Source organism: Equus asinus, chromosome 7 (assembly GCF_041296235.1).
Source record: "Equus asinus isolate D_3611 breed Donkey chromosome 7, EquAss-T2T_v2, whole genome shotgun sequence".
Classification (NCBI taxonomy): domain Eukaryota; kingdom Metazoa; phylum Chordata; class Mammalia; order Perissodactyla; family Equidae; genus Equus; species Equus asinus.
In genome coordinates, this window is record NC_091796.1 from 58945513 (window position 1) to 58965562 (window position 20050).

Sequence of the window (20050 nt, forward strand, 5' to 3'; positions counted from 1 at the left end):
ATAGTTAACATTTACTGGGTGCCGTTTCATGCCAAATACTGTTATAAACCTCTAGGAGCAGTAACTCAACAATCCTCTAGGGTGAGCTTTTTTTTTTTTTTTTTTGAGGAAGATTAGCCCTGAGCTAACATCTGCTGCCGAGCCTTCTCTTTTTGCTGAGGAAGACTGGCCCTGAGCTAAGATCCGTGCCCCTCTTCCTCTACTTTATATGTGGGATGCCTACCACAGCACGGCTTGCCAAGCTGTGCCATGTCCGCACCTGGGATCTGAACCGGCGAACCCCGGGCCGCCAAAACAGGATGTGTGAACTTAACCGCTGCACCACCAGGCCTGCCCCTGGGGTGAACATTTTTATTGTCCCCATATGAGGAAGCTGAGGTGGAAGAGGTAACTCATCTGAGGTCATGCTTCTTGTAATAAAAGGTGAGCTGTGATTTGAGTCCAGAGAGTCTGACCCAAGAGCTGTACCTGATGCCACCACTCAATGCCACCGTTGGGCTGTGCATTAGGGTAATCATGATCCATGCTTTCTTGTGATCTGAGCAAGTTTCTTACTCCTCCTGTATCTTCACTACCTTGACCTTAAAAGAAGTGGACGTGACAGAAGAGAGAGCAGCATGCTGTGGAAAGGGCATGGGCTATTACTCAGAGGAGCTGCCATTCAACATCTGGGTGGCCTAGAAAATTTTCTTTGCCTCTCTGAGCCATATCTCAATGAATCTACAGAGACACTGTGCTACATACCATTGGCACTTCTATTTGTTTTTTAACAAAATTAGTAACTCTCAGAGATAGGAGGGAGATCAAGCAAGGACCCCACAGTTGTCTGAATAATTCCAAACCCGGCTGTTAGACACTCAAGCACTTGGCCTCTCCTAATGTTCTTCCGTGATCCTAGTGTCTGTTAAATCTACTTTTCAGAGTTGGCAGGAGGATCAAATGAGGAAACACTATCAAAAATCTTTGTAAACAAAAAACCTGCACGGGAAGAGGAGCATAGCTGGGGCAGCAAAGATGCGTCGTAGCTCTCCAGCATGAGATGGATTTGCACATATCCTGGGGGCTGGAAGTACTCAGCTCTGGGTAGGAGAAGAAAAGAAAACAGACAATCTGCTCAGATTCCACTCCAAATTTGGGGACCTTCTAAAGGAGAAGGATACAAATTGATGAATAACAGCTTGCCAGGACTCCTCCTTAGGCCTTGGAACGGGCTTACTCTGGGTCTGCAATTTGGAAGCTGTGTGACCTAGAGTAGTCACTTAACCTCCCTGAGACTCAAATCTCTAGCTGGAAAACAGGTTTCAACCAAAAAGCTTTTCCAAAGCAAATCATAATTAGCTCATTGCTAAGTGTTCAAACATTCAGACACACTCTTTAATCCCTAAGAGATGAACCATGGTGAAAACAACCCCCATGTAATGTCCCAGGCTCTTGTATCTCCAGTTCTCGCCAAGTCACCTCCTCTCAGGTCCCGCCGAGGCTCCCTCTGAATCTGAGCCTCATGGTCAGTCTTCAGGCCTCTGCATGCTTATTTCTTCCACTGACAGCGTAGTGCAGAGAAAATAGGAGTCCCCAATGCTGAGGAATGTCACGTGTTGTTTCAAGAGAACAAATCAGATTTTTGGAACCAAAATCACCTCTAGAAGACCTATGCTTATTCCAGCCATGCTTCCATCGCTCAAAACTTCCTTTGTGGAGAAATTTTTAGACCCTAAAGCAGGTTCTGTCAAATGCCTAAAATGAGGGCAAGACTTTCTTAATGGCTTCTAGAATTGCCGCATAAGGTAAAATCACTTTGAGCTGACTCTAGTGATAAAGGTAGGTGAGTAATCCAGGTAATAACATTTTGGGCAAAAAAATGAGAAATAAGCATAAAGTAATAAGATAGATTTTCTTTTGTGATTAATATACTAGCTCTGATATTTCCCCAAAAAGAAAGAGGTAAGCTGTTAGAAGATGCCGACTAGCTCCTCAAGCAGCTGTCCTCAGTTGAATGAAGAATTTCTGGTGTGTTTCCTTAAAAAGGGAAATAACAGTGTGACGTCTAGTGAGTTACAAAGTTGTCACGAAGACTAGATGCCAGGATGGATGCAAAGCTCTTAGCACAGAGCCCGGAATATATTAAGTGCTTAATCAACGTTAGTTAATGTGTTGTTGGAGTTCAGCACCTTCCATTTTCAAGTCACCCTTCTAGAAGCATCTGAAAATTATTTATTTTATTTATTTATTTATTAATTATTAAATAACATTTATTAATTATTAATTATCGTAGTTAGTGCTCATAACCACCCTAAGAGTTCGGGGTTATTACCCCCGTTTTTCAAACTGAAAAACCTAGGTCTCATTGAGAAGCATCAGGAGTGAGTAAGAGGTGAGGTGCAGGATTTGAGCCCAGGTCACGGTGGTTCCATGCCCAGCACTCTTTCTGTGCCCCACAAAGCCTCGTGTGTGCTTTCGAGTTACCCGCAGTATTGGTTCACGCAACTCTGCAGCTGTGGACAGGCTGGATGCGCTCTCACTTCACAGATGAGGAATTTGACTAGGCTCCTCAGCCCAGTAAATTGGGGGACCTAACCCTGAAGCCACATTTACTGCCTTCCGGCCAAGAGTTCTGTCTAAACTGGGGTGCACACTCCCTCTCACAACAAGTCAGCAAACAAGGTCAATTTATAGATTTCCAGTCTGAAAATCATAATTGGCAACCCTTACTTATTTTCTGAAATGAGACCCCAAAACATCATGCAATGAAAGAAGATGCGTGGAAATATTATTTACTGGAAAATCTTTATGATGAGCAAGGAAGGATTTGGCAAGACCATTTATCATCAGGATCTGTTGCAAAACGTGTGGAAAATGATTGAGCTTCTTGTTAGAAAAGCTCTGCCAGTACCATCTGCTCGCTCTTACTACAACTTGCCACTTAGATTTCTATCTGTCTGAATGAATCAGTCTCTTCAGCTCGGTAGGAAATGCTTGCTGTTGGATGAAATGTGTGACGCTCTCACCACCCAAAGTGGTGTGATGGGGTCGCTGTGGGTCTGTTACGGTGCTGCTCACCAAGGCTCCATGACCGGGCTTGGACGGAGACACAGGGCATCTTCAGCCCATCATCTGCAACCTATGGAGTATGCCATAACCCTGGGCCACACACCCGGGCATGCTATTCTTCCATTATTATGGCGGTGCAAATTTTAAATTCACTGCTCATTTTTAAATCCCCGTAGAATAGTCCTAGCGTGTGGATGTTTCTGGTGTTTACACTATTGGGCAAATGGTCTTTCACACTATTTTCTTTTGGAGCCTGAGGTGACATTTGGTAAAAATGACGCTTACAACCACCCTTGGCTCCCTGGTGACGGGCGTTCCTGTTGGATTAACAATGACCTTGCCCTTTGAGCTTTCCGGCGCTTCCTAGAGGGACGAGTGGTGAGCCGTGGGTGCTGATGCTGTGGGTTGTGCCCTGTGGGAGCTTTCCATTCGATGCTGGGCTCCATTTGTCTGTGCACTCAGGAGACACCGTTACCTTTCTGACTACATCCACCTCCCCGTTTCCCTGGAAGGTGCTACGGCTTTGGATTTGTTATCACTAGTTTCTGTAGTTAAGAATTAAGACAAATGTGGACTCTAGTTTTTTTAATTGGTTAAAGCTTAAAACAAGTGGGCTTAGATACTTGGGTTGACAAAAGAAGACTGCTTGGTTAGTGCTTGGGGTGAGTGCATTCGTTAGTAAGCACATATTTACATTAGTTTCAGTAAAAACACACTTGTTTGTACAAATATGGAACAGAGTAGGAAAATGTTTACAGCATCCCACTTGCCAACTCAGAAAGAACTCGCCCTGCAGACAAACTGATGAATCACCCCCGCAGCCCCCGAGGATTAGCACGCAAGCAGCCTGCAGCCAGGGCTCTCTGTGGAATTCGCCTCTTACAATGAGCGGGGTGGTCATCTGGCTCACCCACCCCAAATCAGAGGCGCTCCCTGACAGGTGCTTCTCCAGCTCTTCCTGAACAAGTTCAAAGATGGGATCCCTCCCTCCTTAGAGAATGATGATTGCTTTTCTAAACAACTCTGTCAGACGTTCTTTTCTTATCGATGCAAAGTCTGGATCCTTATAACGTCTTCCTATCTGTTCTAATTCTATCCTCTGGAGCCAAACAAAACAAAGCTTTTTCCTTCTCCAAACAATAGTGCTTCAAACATATGAAGGAAGCTCTGTCATCCACCCCTTGTTTTTTGCCTCCAGGAAACATCTAGTTCTTTGAGCTTGCCTTTTAAGATACAGTTTCTGGCTCTTTCACCATCCCGGGTGCCCTGCTCTGCCTTTGGGTTTGGCCTCTTACAGAGATGAGGACCCCTCCCACCCCACCTTGCAATCTCTTTCATGCCCCCACCGTTTTTGAATTTCCTCTGACAGATTGTAAATCCCCTTGAACATGGTATTTTTACTGCAAGGGTATGGAAATGTATCTGATCTCCTGGTCATAATCAGTCAGGAGCTGAGTAGCGATGTGCACTGAGGGTTTCCGTGCTTCGGTCACCATCACTTCTTCTCCTGCGAAGGTAGCATAGATGCCAGCTGGCTGGAGTTTCGCTGGGTGCAGGGTCTCAGGGAAGGGAGGAGCCGGCCGGAAAACCCCACCTCTTCAGAGGGCTGGGGGAGGGGAGAGGTTCACAAAAGGCTGCCAGGTGACTTTGGTATGCGCATCCTTTTCCAGGATTCAGGGACTGACCCGCCCTTGAGGAAAGACACCGATTTGTCGATTTGTCGCTGCTCCCGGTTCCACAGGGGATTCCTACTCCCCGGCCCAAGAGAACTGGCTTGTATCTGCTGCTCCACTTTCTCAGAATTTTCAGGGGAAAAAAGTTGTCTATGGGTTTTGACTCTGATTCTGGACTCGGATGTCCACACACAAAGTATCTGTTGGGAATGTTGCATCCCCCTGGGGATGCCGAGCCCGGGCTGCTTATGCTCCCACAGAGCATGGCTGCGTGTGCTCCCTCCCAGGACCCCCTGCCAACCTCGCCCTTGATGTTTTTGGGGGGCCCAAATGATGTCCAGACCGGAGAGCAGAAGGGATTACAATCAGATTATTTTGAAGTTTAATGTCTTGGAACATTTTTCTTTCGAATCTGTTATTTTAAGCACACATTGTGATTTAATGACTCTTTTGGGGAGTTCAGTTTGTGGTTGAGGTCTGAGCCCTGAGGAATGCATGTTTAATTTTTTTCATCCTATAACCAGCATTTCTTCTAGACTAAATAGATGCACATTTTAGAAATCCCACAGAATCACTGAGAGAAACACTGATGTTTACATAAATGCTTGCATGTTTGAGTGAATTTAACTAAAGAAAACAATCAGAGCTGGTTCCAAAGGCTTTGTGGAACTTCTCTAAGTCTTGACGTCTCCATCAGCATCAATTCCTCCCTCATCTCTGTTCTTATGGGACTTTATGCACATGCAGGGCATTTTAGCTTATTTTATGGACACTGGGTCTCCCCCACCAATTCTGATCTTTGCAACACTGAAGAGCATGTCTTGTGCACTTGGACCCAGCACCTGGCACAGGGAGCGTTCACTTGCAGGACTGAGGCTGTGCTCTGGCTGACTTGTGTGGGTGGAATTTTCATCCTCTCTGAAGAAGCGGTGAAGGGAACTGGGTGGATGGGCAGAGAGAGCGTGCTTTATGGTGGGAACTGTGACAATCAAAAGGCTCCATCTTCCCCAGGAAGAGAGAAGAAGGAATGGAGCACATTCTCAGCCTCCTCACAGTCTTAATGAGGCAAGGCTGTGGTTTCACTTGTATAAATGTCTCCGGACACTTATCTTAGAAAGGTGGGGAACTGTTGGCCACATAGGAATGAATCATCTAAAAGCTTCTCTTTCATTGGCTGTGCTCAGCTGACCGTGTTTCTAGAGAACAAATCCACACCTTATTCTTCTCTGGATCAACAGCACTAACATGCCAACCATGCTGGTTGCACATTAAAAGTGCACTGAATTTTAATGAACAAAAAAGCAAATGACTGAATACTCAGGGTGGGCTAGAAAACACACGAGAATAGTTCCAGGTGACCTCTCAGCCACACTATGAAAAAAAGTATTTAGCAATATGTGCATGATTTCCCAGTCATATGCATGGAATTCCTTAAACCAATTATTGCTGTTTCCGCTACCGGACATGAATATGCAAAAAGTGGCAATATTACCCAAATAGATGCAGAACATATACAGAAAATGAGACATTCCAGATAAACAAATTTTAGCTTGAACACTGGTTCCCAAAGCAGAATACAGCCACACAAAGAGATCGTTTTAAAAGAATCAGTGAATTGAATGTCTGGAGCGTTTTGTAGTTCAGTGAATTCAATGACAATTGGAGAACAAATGTGTTTTTTGGCAGAATGCTGAAGTGGGACTAGGTGGGGAAAGAGGGTCCCTCCCAGGCCCACCAGCTGGCAGGGGAGCTCAAGCCATTTTAACGGCAGTGAGTGGAGCGCTGTCAGGGTCTCCAAGGGATGTTAATAGTCGTGCGGTCAGAGCTCCCGGAGTAAATAGCTTCCATTTCCACTGCTGCGGCCAGCTGGCCAAGTGGGGGACCACCTAAGTTGTTTGCCCCCAAAAGAAATGGGAAGGCAGGTTCTGCTCTCCCACAATTCTCCTGCCAGCTACTGCCGCTCACTGCCTGAGATGCCACCATTAGAGTGACGTGCCTTTAACTCAAAATTTGTTCCCAGTTGAAACTTAAACATTGCCAACAAAGATAATCTTCTAAACTTTTGTTCCTCCTTTCAAACCCATTTCTACTTATGAATGAGCTTAGAACCTGTTTTGAAGATAGGTGTTGGTTGGGGGAGGGGGAAGAGAGCCGAAAAGCTCTGGTCAAGAGGCCTCTGTGTGTGGTGGGCCCAGGGAGCGAATTTTCCTGTTCTTCACCCCGCCCCCTCTCCCCACCCTCTCCCACGTGACTTTACGCTTCTTCCGTCAAGAGGGAGAGTGTGTTTGCCATCCCGGGATTCTGAGCTTGGCCTTGCATCTTGCCTCAGCCAGTGGGACAGATGAAATGCTAGAAAGGCACTTGGGTGATTGGGTTTGATTGCTCTTGCATTTTTGCAGTCGTCATGAGAATGTGCCCGCGCTAGCCTGCCAGAGGCTGAAAGACACACAGATCAAAGCTGTGTAGCACCAGCTGACGCAGCCGAAGCCACCGTAGGGCAGCCAAAACGCAGCCAAGTCCCAGAAATATGACAGACCCACTCAGGGCAGTTGAATGGCTCGGGCTCATGAGCTAAATAAATGTATGTTGTTATGTGCCACTCATCCTTGGGATCGTTTGTTGTGTGGCATTACTATGGTGATAGATAGCTGACACACTGGAGGAGAAAGGCCTGGGATGGAGAGCTATCGAGACCAGGTTTGCTTCCCTCACAATAATGAACACGTGAGCCTCCACAGCTGGGCTGCCAGAAAACAGCAGATCACATACATGATGTCATGCCTCAGTCATCCTGGCCTTTGCAGCCAGGAGAGACTGGTATGTCCTCCCACAAATATGGGTATGTGACATCTGTGTCTTGTTTGAGGGGTGGAAGAGAGAGCAAGGAGGGAGGGACCAAGATTCACTTTGTGGCTATTACGTGCCAGTGACTGTAACAGGTTACATTTATTCTCTCTTCCAGTCCTGCCTGTGGTCTTGTCAGCTGGGAATCATGTTCTCCACTCCACAGATGAGAAAACCGGGACATGGAAACTAGGTAACTTAGCCATGTAAGTCAGGGGCCGCCAAACTTGTTCTGCTAAGGAGCAGAGAGTAAATATTTCAGGCTTTGCAGGCCTATGGCAGTCTCTGTCACAACCCCTCAGCTCTGCTCTTGTAGCAGGAGAGTAGCCGTAGACAAGACAAAAATGCAGGAGTGCGCACCAATAAACAGGTGCTGTGAACGTGAAATTTTACAAGACAAATCTCACAGAATTTTCATGCGGCACAAAACAATTTTCTTTTGATTTTTCCCCCAACCATTAAAAAGGGAGAAACAGTTCTTAGCTCACAGGCTATACCGAAAGAGGCAGCAGGCCCCAGCTTGCCAGCTCCCCATGTCAATGGCAGGGCTTCAATTCAAACCTATAAAATTTTGCAACTGACTAGGCCAAAAAAATCTTTGTAGAATTTGGAAGTTTCTTAGGTCCTGTTACTGTCCTTGCTGCTATTGAATACTCTCCTATATAAAAAAAGATAAACATCAAGAAAATGTCCCACTCACTCTTGGAATGATAATATCAGACACAGCATGTGGAACTACTGACACTGTATTTGCAGGTGGCTTGGAATCAACTGGATCGATTCTGAGCATGCATGCATGCGTGTGTGTGCGCGTGTGCATGTGCGTGTGTGCCGGTGTGTGTGCATTCGTGTGAGTGCTGCGTGTTACATGTTTGTGTGCTCGTGCGTGCGTGTGCATGCATGTGGGAGTGTGTTCTAAAGACAGACTTCAGTGAGATAATGACACCGTGAAAGATAATGTATAGGAGGTGGTACACAGTACTATCGTTGTGTTCACTTTCGATAAAGAAATTGAGGCTTAGAGATTCAGCAACTTGTCCAGACTGACTTCTCCCATGAGGGTAAACAAAATTAAAACATCAATTTGCCCGGCTCCAGAACCAGCACCTCAGCCACCCCCTTGCACTGCTCACCGTCCTGGGAAAAGACAATCCCTTTGCGCTGGCCATCCAGTGAAGCCCTTGCCTGCCACCAGCTCCCTCTGAGTAACCGTCAGCCTTGGGCTCTCCCACAGAACAAAACAGAACAATAAACAGTCGTGACAAGATTAAAAGGACCAGCAGGGACTCTTGAAAATCATGAGTGGAAAGCAAACCGAGAAGACGGTCCTCCTCGCAGGCCTCTGCGCCGTGCTGACGGAGTGCAGACGCTTGCTGGGGTCTGATGGCATTCCTTGACAATTTGACTGTTGTAAGAGAAGCTGATCCCGTGCAATTTTTCACATGCTGTCATGTACCACAGCTGGAGTTTCACCCATAAGACAAGCCAGGTGCCCTTTCTGACCCTGGATGACATGTCCACAGCCTGCTCCTCAGAACAATGGCACTGGCTTCTCCTCCCTGGCTTGTCCAAAGCCGTGTCCACTGGAAAGAGTCCCCGTCTCCCCCACTCATTTCTGCCCTGCCCGACCCTGTGCCACCAGGGCCACAGCCAGCCGACTCAGGTGAGGTCATCCTCCCCCCAGCTCTTGACTTCCCATCAACAAAGCATAGAACATACATCAAACTGTTCATTTTCTAGGTTCTTCTCTCCCATGTGATTTAGTTGAAGTGGACATCTGCATGTGTTATAAAGTAGGATTCAGAAACGTGAGTCTCTATCCCCCTGTGCGTCCATGTGTCAGCCTTGTGAATTTGGACAAGACATTTCAATTTCTGAGACTTGGCTTCCTTCTCTGTAGAATGAGAGGTTGTAATCATATTTGTGAAAGCATTTCAAAAACTTTAAAGGCCCATGTCAGTAAGCAAAAAGTATATTAAACCCACAAATGGTGAGTAGCTCAAATTGCAACAGCACTCACCAGTCAGGGAGGCAATTACCAGACTGAATCTGTTTGGAACAAAGTCATAAGACCCCTGGGCCAGCTCTCCAGCTGCAGGAATGGCCGTCCACCAGCCCAGCAGCAACCCCGCTGTGGTCCCACCGCTGCTGCTGCAGGCTCTCAGCTGCTTGCATTGCTTCCATTCTCCAAAAGCTTCCAATGCTGATGTGCAAGTTCTTCAAAACTTCGGCCTCCGCCTCTTCCCAATCAGTTTCCACAGCATTACTGACTCTCCCCAACCTACTGAAAACAGCAATTGAGGGAGTTATATAATATGCAATCAACACATTAGGTTTAAGAGGTCATGCATTGTTGCTCTGTGTCTTTCAAGAATGTTTGGTTACTCATAAAGAAGATATGATTTTATCTCAACAAATGAAGTAATAATGAAATGTGTATTTATCTGTTCTTTGGGGCCCCCTTTTCTCTTCAGATTCTGGCAGGCACGCTGTTGACCTATGCACTTTACCCATACTGTGCACCCTCTGCAGTTCAGCACTGGCGTACAAAACAGAAACAGTGCAGATTCCACGAAACAGCTTTGGTCCATGGAGTGCACCTGATGGGATCTTCTCCACATGGGGGTCCAGGTGTCAGGATTTGACAGGTGAGATGGGACCAGATAGTGAGTGATCTTACCCTCAGAAATGATCTTAAAAGTCACGGAGAGTTATTGAAAGGCTTAATGCACCAGGTTAATGTGGGCTTGTTTGCATCTTAGAAAGATTACTCCGGTGGTGGAGTAGATAATGGTTTGAGGGGAATGACAAAGTCAGGAAGACCAGTTAGAAAGCTACTTAAATAATCCAGCAGAAGAAAGAAGACTGTCTAAACCAAGATAATGGGGCTGGAGAAGGGGGAGCATGTTTGATGGCCACCGAGGGAAAAACAGTTGATGGGACTTGCAGATAGTTGGATGAAGAGGGCACAGAAGAGAGAAAACGCCCAGGTTTCTGGATTAGGTAAGCAGGGGACACAGTGACGTTACCCACAGGAGGGAAAACGAATGGGAAGCCGGTTTGTGGAGGAAGAGGAAGTGTCCAGTTTTCAACACGTCTGGTTTGAAGCGCCTTGGAGACATCAAGAAGAGGTACCACAAGCACTGGGTAATGCATGTCGAGGCCAGGAGAGAGTAAGCAGCTTTCAGGGCGTAGCAGACGCCATGGAGTTGAATGAAATCACCCAGCAAGATCGGACGGTGTGAGAAATTAAGGCTGCAGACAGAGCCAGGAGGAATTCCAGTCTCTCCATGATGTGGACACAGGAGGGGAAGACCATGACACGGGCCGGGGAGCTGTGAGCAGGGAAGGAGCAGAATTCCAAGAGAGGGCCTCCCATGGGAGTCAGGGGAAGCCAGAATGCCCCCTTAGGGATGTCCCAGAGTGTCAAATACGGTAGAAGATGTTAAATAGCAAAGACCAAAAACTGTCTGTTTGAAATGGCCATCCAGAGGTAACTAAAACTTAGCGACAGTAGTTTCGCCTGGGAATAAATTCCCTGTAATACATATTTTTAAATTCCTGATAACCATCTCCTTTTTCTAGCCAAGTTATGGCCCAGTTTAATGTTATTAAGAGTTAATTTCCTTTTTATTTTCTGCCAAATTGAACGGTGGTTAAAATCAATGTAGCGTCTGTGAAACTGGGGTCAATCCCGTCTAGGAACTAGACTCAGTTCTCGATGACCGCTAATGTTTGTTGAAATCTTGATGTCAGTTCTGATTTTCTGCTCAGAGACATGGCAGTGACCCTGATTTCCTCTTTAACCGTGTCGTCCAGTGCCCAGCCCCTCAAACGATCCAACAGCTTTCCCACTGCAATGGCCCCATGCCCTGGTCTTTGGCGGGGAGGCAGGAAACAATAAGCAGTGATTTCATTTGTTTCTGCAAGTTACGGAAAATGTCCTGTGTCCTTGCCGGGGGTCTTGTGTCAAGAGGTTGGGCCCTGTGAAGCAGTTCCCCTTCAACTGCTGTTGGCCATCAGTGTAACATGTAAAATGAACAAAATCTCGAAATGTTCACATGCCATGCTGAGGAGTCTTAATGGGGAAAAATTAAAATCTGTACTTGTTCCTTCTTTATAGCACAGCTCAAATGGCCTCTAAAGAATGAGAGGGAATTAGCCCAAGTGTTGCACTCAGCATGCACGGCCAGCAGAGAAAGGACCAGTAATGAGTGTTTTGAGCACCGTGGAGACTTGAGTTCTGTAAGCTGGAGGAAGTAAGGTGTTAGGATGATACTGTGAGCTCCTTGCTGGCTACCAGAATCTTTCCTCCTGCCTAAATTTTTTCTCAAATAACTTCACTTTATATTGTTCCAAAAAGAAAGAAAAGTTATCTCTTCAAAGATGGTTTAAAGTGCATTTATTTATTTCTGACATGAACTGAGGAGAGGGGCCTGTGTTTTTACCTCCCACGTGTTTGCAGACACACTTGCACAGGCTGCATTATCCTGAATCCATGAGTGCGATCTTCAGGGAGCTTAAGGCACAAATGTTTGAGGACAAATTTGTAACTTGAATTAAAAGTCTCACAACTTTCTTTAATTTTCTTTTTTAAGCTCCAGAAAAGTTAGTTTAAAAATTAGTTGGGTAACTTTTATTCTTAGAATTTGAGATCCCAGAATTTTTAGAAAAAGGAATAAGAAGAAGAAAAGTTTGCCGGGAGCTCAGTGCCCGGAGGCTGGAGCCTTCCTAACACGGGGGACAGGCTCCCCACGCCTGCACCGGACAACTCTGCAGTTTATTCTATCCACAGTCGATTTTCATCAGTTAGGAGAGGAACAATTCCTTTTTATCTCTGTCTTTTCTTGACTAATTCAATGAGATCAGCCCTCAAATAGACCATGGGGTTAGTGCTGGCCTGTAGTTTTTATTCTTGAATGGCATAGATCTAACTTTCTAATATCTAATAAGATGTCTTTTCTTTTCTATTAAAGCTTGTCTTTTGCCTTTCTGATAATTTAAAGGAAAATTTCAAATATCGTAAGTCATAGTAATTCACACAGAGCTTAAAGGACTCATTCAAATAGAAAACCTTTGCTGTAAATGATTTGATGTAGGTCTGAGCAGAGTCTTGTCAGAATCACTCTCAGAAAAGTCAGACCAACCTTTGGGATTTTCAGACTTGAAGAAAAATGCAGAAGCGGGTTTTATCTTTTGCCTCCACGTGAACATTTTCTGAGGTTGCTGTGTTTTTAAGCCGGAGCTGCAAAGATTTTGAGGCCCTCTCAGGCAGGATGTGCGGGCTCTCGATGAAGCCTGCTGGATCCTCCCTTCCGGTGATGACAGCCCGGGTCCCAGCCTCCCAGATCCGAGGAGAACATGACCATCGGGGCCACTCCTTCTTCGGGGCGTGCAGGGCATGAGTGCTAACAGAGATGAGTGTAGGTGAGGAGCAGAGGTCTGTAGAATGAGCGAGCTTCAACCCCAGAGCTCACCCCGACACAAGGCTGTCAGAGCTGGAATCGGGGCTGCGTTTCCATCCTGCTCAGAAGCCTCGAACTGAAGCCAAGGGCCTGCGAGAACAACTTTGGGTCCGAAACCATCGGGAGCTCGCTTCGGGAAACACAACAGCCCACTGCACGGAGCTGGAGGGGCACAGGCTGGGGACGTGAAGGCGAGAAGTGACAAAAATGGACCCATGAGAGGGCCGGGATCCCACATCAGAAAGGATTCTGAGAGGTTTCTGGAATAGTTTATGCCTCGCTTCCCATCAAATTTGGATTAGCCATGGCAAAGGAGGAAAGAGAACAAATAAAGGAAATCCACAGATAATCCCCAAACCTCCATTTGAGCTAATAATTTAAATTCCTCCTATGCCAAGTCAAGCCTTTTGTTTGTTTGTTTACCAGACTTGATAATGACAGACAAAATAAACCGATCCTACTTTAACCTCCTTTCTGCACACACACACAGAGAAAGGAAAGGGCTAAGATAATCCACGATTTGGGCAAATCCGCGTGAGCCCACCTCACGCGGAAAGAGGACCACCGCCGGCGCCCCAGGGTCAGGAGCCGCGGGCAGCTGCCGGCCGCCCCGGTGGGCGTGGGGGCGGACGCCCGGCCTGGAGCGGGGGCGGCGTGGGGGGCGCTCCGGTCGTCGCAGCCGAGGCAGTGTGAGATGAGACCTGGCCATGAAACCAACCCAGCAAGGAGCCCCGAGCATGGCCTGGGTGAGGGGCGAGCGGAGGAGGGGATGAGCTGAGCGCCTGAGCCACTGGGCAGCTGTATCATGGTGAGGCGGGCTCGTCTTGCTCTTTCTCCCTTGGGCACCCATTAGATTAAAGGCACGGGATTGGGGATAACAAACCAGCCCCTAACTCAGAGTCGGCTCGGCGGGGTCACTGCAGTCCCTGTGGTCTGAAGCTGTGGGCCCAACACCAGTGCACGGTGGCAGACAGCTCTCTTCCCGTTTCCAGACGTGAGCCTCTCAGGGCCGCGACCCCAAGAATCCTTCCTCCATCAGCTGCCCACCACCACCATCCCCCGTGAGATAACTTGCTTTTTCTGACCCTCTCGGGTCATTTTGCCTGGGGACGCTTCCCCAGGTCTGCAGGTCCTGGCTCAAGTCCAGCTGTGTCCCCAAGGAACTTGGTCACCTCAGGTATGTCACTCTCTGCTCTCTTTGCCTTGTCTGTAAAGTGGGAATAAAGTGAGCACAGCTCAGTTCAGCTCACAGGGCTGAGGCCCGCTGGGCAATTCATCCTTTCTAATCAACAAACTCGGAGAACCCATCTTGGGGGACTTTTCTCTTTTATTTCTCTCTTTCTTCCTTTCTCTATATACAGTTTTCCTTTTTGGACTTATCTCTGGCCATCTGAACACTGAACCTTCTAGCGTTCTTCCTATTGATATTCTGATGGTTTTCAACTCTTTTCCATTTGGTAATAATTTTTAAAATGTGTTCTGGAAAAATGTTTAAAAGATGAAATGATATAAACACAAAGAAACAGTGGACAAGAAAGTCTTTCAGAGACTAAGAATAGTCTATCAATATAAGTTGATAAGTTATTATTAAAGAACTGGAATCCTCTGTGGGCACAGGAGGTACAAAGGTCAAATTGGGCCTCAAATTCCAAGAGTTTCAATAGGACTAATTTCCATACAAATTCCTACTAGAAAGTGGAAGTCCTGAACAGCACGGAAAGGACATTTATAACTCCCTCAAGTGCTTTTCCTCTTCATGTCTGAAATGCTTCAGCCTAAGAAGGAGCCCCACCGGGCCTCTTGCTGGCTCTCCATAATTTCAGGCTCTTAAGTCAGTATTGCCTGTATCTATCTTCTGAAAATGGACAATGCCAGCCTACTAGCTAACTGCTAAGCCCTTACAGAGTTCCTAGTTCAAAGGGTCAACTTCTCCTACTCTGTCGCTCTCACTCTGAGGACAGAAAATGGGCCGGGCCCTTCCTCAGTGTTCCAGTTAATCCTCCCCCGTCAGCCCAAGAGCCTGGAGAGGAGGCAGGAGGAAGACAGCATGGCCCACTCCCCAAAGCTGCTGGGGCAGAGAACCAGCTCCTCCTTGGAGAAATGAAGGGGTGTCTCCAGGGACCCAGGCCCGTAATGGCGCACATCTCCTGTGTGTCACAGGCCCGTTAGTGTGAGGGCACCTCCTCCACTTGCTGTCTGCCATTTCCCAGTAACCCTCTCAGAGCCCCACTCCTGGGCAAGGGGATCATGGCCTGAGGCCTGGAATCCCCTGCTTGGGCTTCTCCTAAGGGACAGGCAAATGCACCTGGTAGACACAGACATGAGGGCCTGCTGAGTGGGCACGCGTCACTGAGAGTCAGGCGGACCCGCACATGGAATGACACCTGCATCTGGACGCGCTCAGGGCAGTGGCTCTCCCACGGGGAGTCCAGGCGGCTCTCAGGGGTCCAGGGCAGGCAGCCTGCAGGGGTTGCTTGTTGGTTTTGTTGTCTGCCTCCCTGCCCCGCTTCTCTTCTCTTTGTGTTAGGGCATTAGGTGTGGCATATCCACAGGATTAAAATGCAGCTGTTATTAGGACTGTCGCTCAGTTGTTTTGGAGAGACTCAGCCTGAGGACCTCGCTAGCGTGTCACTGCTCTTCCGTGTCGCCAGGAGACTCGTGCAGGCAATCGCACGAACAGCGATTCCTAAGGGAATCTCTAGTCACGGAGAGAGGCTCTCCCGGTTTTAAAACAGATCTTCATGATCTTCAAGGTATTTGCCTGGCCTTGGCAGTTTGGTGTCCCTTGAAGGACTTTTTATGAAACATAAGACTCCGTCCACATTAGGCATTTGAAATCTAACCATTTTTTAAGTTGCAAAAGAGATATTCTTTTGCAGACCATCTGTTATTTAGTAATGTGCAAATTTCCGATAAATAATTCCAGATTCTTTTCTGCAAGCCCAGCTATAAACAAATGCTCCACACGCCGAAATGGAAGTCATTTTCCCTTTGAAAACTCACTAAGTTCTGCACGATTGGGAGAGACCGGGGGAGAAGCTTCCTCGCAGATGCTAGTGAGCGTTACTCCCGCACACAGATCGTCTCATGGAGCCAGACGTGACGTGGCCAGGAGTCTCTGCTGCTCGTGGACCCTCTCCCCATGCTGCACATTGTGCCACTAGCTCCCCCACGGTGCCCATGTGGTCTGCAAACCCCTTAGGGCCGAGTTCTGTGGACAGGGCTTGTTTGTTCTTTGAGCCAGTTAAAACATTGGCGAACTCTGATTCCTTTCGTACGGAACAATAGAATATCACAAATAAAAATTACATTTGACTTGTTTATTCCTAAGAAGTTGTTGGGAAACCAAATTTCCTAAGTGCCTCTCAAGAAGCCGCTGCCATTTCATAGGACTCTCTGATTTGTGTCCCTACGGAAATGGTTCTCAAGGGAGGGTTTGTGGGAAGTCGGAGAAATGCAGTAAGGAGGGAAGTCTCAGCTGAGCGGATTGCGACTCTCGCCAGAGTTAACTGTTCATTCTCCTGCAGCAAAACCAAACTCTCAGGCTCAGCATTCAGGCAGAATAGGACGTGGGGCAGGTTCTCCCCGACTGTGCCCCTGCTCCCTTCTGAGGGCTGCCTGTTGGAGCTCCAATGCTCTTATACTCTCAAGGTCGGTAAGACTAAAGACAAAATGCCTAGTGTTACCTTCTTTTCAGTAAGGACTTTTTTTAAATAGAAACAGAGGCTCATTTTAGATAGCCCAGGTAAATATGAACTCATCGAAATTTAGAGAAGTTTGTCTTCTAGTAACGATTAGAAGTTTGGCCAGATGAACACTCCTACAGATAACACTTACAGAATCTACACAAAATGCTGGGGGGGGAAAGTCACAATTAAAAACCACTGGAGAGCTACCAAAAGCAGGCAGAAACTAAAGAAAAGTTGACCCTTGAATGATGAGAACTGAACTGGGTAAATGTCTTAGCTTTCCATTGCTGCATAATAAATCACCCAAATCTAGTGGCTGAGAGCGATACAAATGTATCATTGCATAGTTTCTGTAGTTGAGGCATGTGAGGTTGTGTTAGCTGGATCCTCTGTTCAGGGTCTCTCCAGGCTACAGTCAGGGTGACAGCCAGGGCTGCAATCTTGTCTAAGGCCCCCGGTCCTCTTCCAGTGCTGGGGTGGTTAGAAGAAGTCAGTTGCTTGCAGCTGTACAACTGAAGTGCTCAGGTCCTAGAGGCTGCCCACTGTGCCCTGCCACATGGCCCTCCATACAACATGGAGGTTGTTTCTTCAAGGCCAATAGGAGAGCACCTGCTGCTTCCTATCTCTCTGACTTCTTTTGCAGGGTCACCTGATTAGGTCAGACCCACCCGGGGAAATCTCCCCTTTGATTAATTCACCGTCAACTGAATAGGAATCTTAATTACATCTGAAAAAATCCCCTTGTCTTTCCTATATAACTAACCTAGTCTTGAGAGTGAGATCCCATCATATTCACAACTCTCCCCCACACTCGGGGGAGGAGATTATCCAAGGCATGGGCACTGAGGATGAGAATCTTGGGGACCATCTTAGAACTCTCTGCCTGCCACGGTCAGATTTAAAGGTCTGGGTCTTTCTCCTGAAGGCACTCCCTAGTTTGCACTGCAAGGACAGAAAGTCTTATATAAGTTTAAGGAGTAGAAGTCAGAGTTCAGGTCTGACAAGATAACTGTAAAATTAGGAGGAAACTTCTGTGGAGGGAGTGAGCCCATAAATGTGCATATAAACTCTTCCTAAATAATAAACTCTTCTAACTATTGAACCATGCTTGTGCATGGGAGACTTCAAGAGGCCTAGCAAACAAAGCAGCAGGAAGCAGAAAGAGCTGAGAGATTTGGGCTGCTGGACACCACAGGAGCGATAGCTTGGAGACCTGCTAGAACAAAACTTGACACTTCTCAGAGGAACATAACTAACTCCAGAATCTCTACATGTATCACAATATTCAGTATACAATAAAAATTTACTAGACATACGAAGAAACAAAAAATGTAACCCATAGCCAAGAAAAAAGTGGATAAATATTGACTCCAGGATGACGTACTTGTGGAATTAGCACAGAGGGACTTGAGAACAGTTCTTAGAAAGTTGTTGAAGAACTTCACAGGAACAGTGCCGCTGCTGCTTTCTTGTTTTTGTATTGGCATATCTCCTTGCTTATCCTTTCATTTTAAATTCCTCTTTGTTACTTTATTTTAAGTGATTTCTAATTTTCAGCATCTAGCTGGCTTTTATTGTTTTAATACAATTTGGAAATATCTGGTTTGTATTAGGAAAATTTAGTCTTTTTATGTTTATTGTAATAATTTCCGTTCCTTACATATTAAATTTAAATACTATTTCTCCTAGCTGATCACTTCCTTTTCCTCCTATTTTTGTTCATATGTTCAGGTTTCCTTTATTGCCCCCTTGTCCTCCTGTTAGTGGTTATTTTATCTTCCCTGGTGTTCATGAGCTTGACAACACCTGCACTGTCCCTCTCTTCTCTCTCCTCAACTCCTCACTCATCCTCAGATAAGATACTTGTCTTCTTTTTTTACTTCCCTCTTTATCCTCCCCAGCATCTAGGTTTTACAGAGATATATGTTCCGGTAAACTTACCAACCCCTCTCCTCTTGCAGTGGTTCTCTGTTTTAAGTATTCTTATGTTGAATTTATATTGCATATTCTTAGAAAGTTTATCTTTAACTATTAGATTATCTATCTAGTCATTTATTTCAAGTTGGATTGCTCATTGCTTTTCTTCTCCTTTTCACTTCTCTCTTCTCTTTTTTAAAATTTGTTCTTTGATTAGAGTTCTTTAAAAAGTATTTTCCTAATAGGTTTACACAGGTCATATATTCCTTGAGTCCTTGAATATTTGCAAATATTTTTCCTTCAGCCTGACCAATAAATGAGATATTTGGAATACAGAATCCTTTAATTGCAGTGCTTAACTCTTTCTAGTCTGTAGATATTATTCTACCATTGTCAAGCATCCAGTGCTATGCAAGAAAATCTCTATTGCAGTTCTGATTCTTTTTACTTTATAAATAAATAATTCTTTCTTTCTGGAAGTTTGTTATATTTTCTATTTTTCCTCAGAGTAAGGTATGTCTGGTGTATATTTTTCTCATTCAGTCTGCCCGGGGTGCAGTGAGTATGTGCAATTTGTACTAAGTTATAATGCTTTATTTATAATTACTGCATCTAGGTTCGTAAATGAAGTTAGCTTACAATTTTCTTTTATTTTGTGCTCCTTATTGGATGGTAGCATCAAGAAACTAACTTTGTGGGGCCTGCCCAGTGGCGCAGCCGTTAAGTTCACACATTTCACTTCTCAGTGGCCTGGGGTTCCCTGGTTCGGATCCCAGGTATGGACATGGCACCGCTGTGGTAGGTGTCTCACATATAAAGTAGAGGAAGATGGGCATGGATGTGAGCTCAGGGTCAGTCTTCCTCAGCAAAAAGAGGAGGATTGGCAGTAGTTAGCTCAGGGCTAATCTTCCTCAAAAAAGAGAAAAAAAAACGAAACTAACTTTGTGAAATTAATTTTCTTTCTTCTGGAGCAACATCTCTTAGGTTTATTTGGGAACTATCAATTCCTTGAATGTTTGATAGACTTTATTTGTAAAACCAAGATCTGGTACTTGTTGAATTTTGTTTATCTATTTAAGGTTAAAGGTTTCTTTTTTTTTTACAATTTCAATTAATTTAACGGTTATTAACCTACTTGAGGTTTCTATTTCTTCTCTTGCATTTTTTCAGAAATATATTGATTTTATCAGATTATACTTGTCTACAATATTCTTTCATAATTAAAAAAAAAACTTTGTTATATCTAAGGTTATCTCCCCCAGTCATTTTGAATTTGGTTTGCCTGCATCTTCTCTCTTTTCTTCTTGATCATTTTTGCCAGGACTCTAATTTATTAGCTTTTCAAAGAAGCAGCTATGGTTTTTTCTTGATTTTACAGATTTCTGCTTTTATATTTCTTCATTGAGGTTTCTTT